Raw genomic sequence first — 4466 nt, 5'->3', positions numbered from 1 at the left:
GATGATTACTCTCGTTACACATGGGTACACCTTGTTACTTACAAACATGAAGTGCAGGAAGTCTTCAAACAATTTTCCTCGAGGGCTTCAACCAACTTTGGTGTGAAGATCAAGCACATCAGAAGTGACAATGGCACTGAGTTCAAGAATTCTGGTCTCAATGACTATCTTGATGAACTTGGTATTACTCATGAGTTATTTTCTCCTTACACTCCTCAGCAGAACAGTATCGTGGAGCGCAAGAACATGACTCTTGCTGAGATGGCTCGCACTATGCTTGATGAATACAAAACGCCTCGTCGTTTCTGGACTGAGGCAATTGATACTGCGTGCCACATCATCAACAGAGTATATCTTCACAAATTCTTCAAGAAGACTACCTATGAACTCCTCATTGATAAGAAACTCAATGTAAGTTATTTCAAAGTCTTCGGTGGTAAATGTTGGATTAGAGATCCTCATCACAACTCAAAATTTGCACCGAAAGCACATGAAGGTTTTATGGTTGGTTGCGGAGAGGACTCGCACACCTACAGAGTCTTCAACAACGTTCTTCACAAAGTTGTTGATACTGTAGATGTGCGGTTCGATGAAACTAATGGCTCGCAAAGAGAGCACCTACCTACTGTGATAGATGAACCAGCACCTGAGGAAACTATGAAGTTCAAGGCTACTGAGGATGTCATTCCTACTGAAGAATCTGCTGAAGAATTCATTCTAGAACATGAAGAACGTCGAGCTAATGCACCTGAAGAAAATACTTAAGAAAATGGTGCTGAAGAGAATGCTGATCAAATTCCTCAACGACAACTAGCTCATCCTCGCATTGAAAAAGAAGTGCAAGTTGAAAAGATCATCAATGCCATCAAAGAGCCAGGTCCTCTCACACGCTCAAAAGCTTCACATTAATCTAACTTTTGTGGGCACTATGCTTTTGTCTCTATCACAGAGCCCACTAAGGTAGATGAAGCATTTTTGGAGCTTGAGTGGATTCAGGCCATGTAAGAAGAATTACATCAGTTCGAACTCAACAATGTCTGGGAACTGGTCAAACGTCCAGTTCCTCGCAAGCACAATATCATTGGCACAAAGTGGATCTACCGCAACAAGCATGATGAAAATGGCCTTGTTGTGAGGAATAAGGCATGGCTCGTAGCTCAAGGCTACACACGGGTTGAAGGAATTGACTTTGATGAAACTTTTCCACCTGTTGCTAGACTTGAGGCTATTCGCATATTACTTGCTTATGCTAACCATCATGATATCACTTTATATCAAATGGATGTGAAAAGTGCATTTGTCAATGGTAAGCTTGAGGAAGAAGTATATGTTGCTCAACCCCCAGGTTTTGAAGATCCAAAGAATCTCGACAAAGTCTTCAGACTCAACAAGGCCCTCTATGGCCTCAAGCAGGCCCCCCGGGCGTGGTATGACACACTGAAGGAATTCGTCATGAAGAAAGGCTTCAAACCCGGTTCACTCGACCCTACTCTTTTCACTAAATCTTATGATGGTGAATTTTTTGTGTGCCAAATATATGTTGATGATATTATCTTTGGTTGTACTTACCAACGTTATAGTGGTGAATTTTCCTATACGATGAGTGAAGAATATCAAATGTCTATGATGGGAGAGTTGAAATTCTTCTTAGGTCTTCAAAGTCGTCAACAACGCAATGTCATATTCATATCTCAGGAGAAATACCTCAAGGATGTACCGAGGAAATTCGGCATGCAAGAGTGCAAAGGCGTGAAAATTCCTATGCCCACAAATGGCCATATATGCACTAATGAAAATGGTATTGACTTCGATCATAAGGTATACCGCTCCATGATTGGTTCTTTATTGTACTTATGTGCATCTAGGCCAGATATAATGCTTAGTGTTTGCGTGTGTGCCCGATTTCAAGCTGCACCGAAGGAATCACACCATAAGGCTATGAAGCATATTCTTGAATATCTAGCTCACACACCAACACTTGGATTATGGTACCCCAAGGGCTCGGCTTTTGATCTCATTGGATGACTCTGACTATGCTGGTGATCGTGTGGACCGCAAGTCAACATCTGGTACAGGTCATTTCCTCGGACAATCTTTGGTCTGTTGGTCCTCGAAGAAACAGAACTGCGTATCACTATCTACTGCTGAAGCTGAGTACATTGCCGCTGGTTCTTGCTGTGCTCAATTGCTATGGATGAAGCAAACTCTCAAGGACTACGGCGTCAACATGAAGAATGTGCCTCTCTTCTGTGACAATGAGAGTGCCATCAAGATTGCTCACAAACCCAGTTCAGCACTCGAAGACTAAGCACATTCAGATTCGTCACCATTTTCTTCGTGATCATGTGTTGAAGGGCAACATTTCTATTGAGCATGTGAAGACTAAAGAACAGCTAGCCGATATCTTCACAAAGCCCTTGGATAAGAAGAGATTTAGCAAGTTGCAGTGTGAGCTAAATATCCTAGAATCTTCGAATGTTCTTTGAAAAGGACACTCATCCTAACAATTATGCAAAATTGATGACTTAGATGTGCAACACATGAAGAAACATTTTTCTTCAATCAATGAAGAATAACACTCTAAGTGTAAAGAAATTAATGAAGAGTTGATTCTCAGAACCCTACGATAATTGTATGCGGTGTCTGAAATCATCATTCTTATACGGTGGGTCACGCCACCACCAAAAGTTGAAATTCCTCAGTTGTTCATATTCTTCAACTTTGCATTGTCGTCACTGTTTCCGTCATTTTTCTTCATTGGCTATTGTATATGAGTTTATGTCCTCTACAGCATTCACTTATTGCTAATTCTTCAAGTTGGTTTTTCTTCTAAGTGAATGTGATCGGACCCTTTCCCCCTCTATGCTATACTCAGCCCAATCTGTTCACATATTCTTCATGTGCGTTCTATTTGAAACTCGTTCAAAATCTTCACTGTGTCCTTGTCAGCTGAAGAAATTGCGAACGGAACTTTAAAACCTATCTTATCTAAATTTTTGGCTTTGCCGCTCAAACCGTTCCGCATCCCACGATACACTTATCCTTTCACCCACAATCGCACATGATCTCCACCTCTCAGTACGTGGGTGACACATGTCAAGCGAATGAGAAGGGTCAGGGGCACGTTCGTCCAATTTCTTCGAGCGAACAGTTTTTCACCATGGCTATAAATACCCCTCTTTCCCTTCCTCACTTCTTTTACTCCGCTCGACCTCTCTCCAGCTCGAGCTTGTCAAACCCTAGCGCCGCCAATACTTCATCGTTGCTGGTGAGGAAGAGCTTCACTGCCTCAACCTCGTTGCCACCGTACTCGCGCCGGCCGCGGAAATCTTCACTCCTCCGCCGTCGTAGCCGTCTTCCTCCGCCGAGTTAGGGCGTGGAAGATCTACATTGACAAACTTCACCTCTCCACCTCACTGTTCGTTGTGTTCTTCATCCAGGGTAATTAAAAGTTACTTTTACTACCCTCGTTGATTCGAATGATTATCTACAAAATCTTCAAAGGTGTTTTTCTTCATATCTTCACACACTAAAACACCTCACATATCATCTGTTCTTGATTCGTTTCTCTAAGCTATGTTTTTCTTCAAGATACCTCAAATGTGTGGATTTTTGATCTACACATCTCTAGAACCTAAGACAAAGAACGCTTAGTGAAATTCTTCAAGACTCATCTGGTCAAATTCCTCAAATTTGCTCTTTATAAAACCTTCTGAGAACGCATATGACCTCTCCAAATTCCTCGCAACTATACACTGTTCACAGGTACTCATGTCAGCTGCTGAATCATTATGTTCTCATCAACTTAACTCATTTGCAGCGTTCCTCGAAGAAAATTTGCATACTTCTTCAGAGAATTCAATTGTTCAAATTCCTCAACTAAAGAAAATGGCTGACGGTAAGAAGCCATAGAAAGGAGGAAAGAGGGCTGAGGTCAACACAACGTTTGAGATCCTTGATGATATATATGCTGGGTACTGCACACCTCCTGAGAAAGACAAAAATCAGCACAAGGTGCACATTCAGAAGATAGAGAGGAGATGGGCTAGAGAGTGGAGGGAGTACAGATATGTCACTCCCAAATACATGAAGAAATTCGCACTCAATCCTCCATGCCCAAGACCTCCATTGGCACCTGGCCAAATAGCTGATCCCACCAGCCAAAAGCGCGGTGAGGACTATCCTAATGAATGGGCCAAGCGCCAAGCCAAGTTGGCTCAGCAAGCCAGAGAAGCGGTGAGGAAATTCAATGAAGACTCTGCTGCTGTTGCTGCTGCCTCTGCTGAGGCCTCTGCTGTCAAGCCAAAGAAGGCTATGTCAAAGAAGCCTGTGCGCAAGCCAAGTGCTTGACAAATAGGGCTCTCAAGGCCAAGTTCCTTAGCAATGCCCTCACGGCCAGAATCCTCAATGCCCTCACGGCCAGAATCCTCAAAGCCCTTACGGCAAATTCCTCATGCTGCTCCTGT

This window comes from Triticum aestivum, chromosome 7A, assembly GCF_018294505.1.
Source record: "Triticum aestivum cultivar Chinese Spring chromosome 7A, IWGSC CS RefSeq v2.1, whole genome shotgun sequence".
Lineage (NCBI taxonomy): Eukaryota > Viridiplantae > Streptophyta > Magnoliopsida > Poales > Poaceae > Triticum > Triticum aestivum.
The sequence above is the reverse complement of the archived record's forward strand: the minus strand, read 5'-3'. Positions refer to the sequence as shown.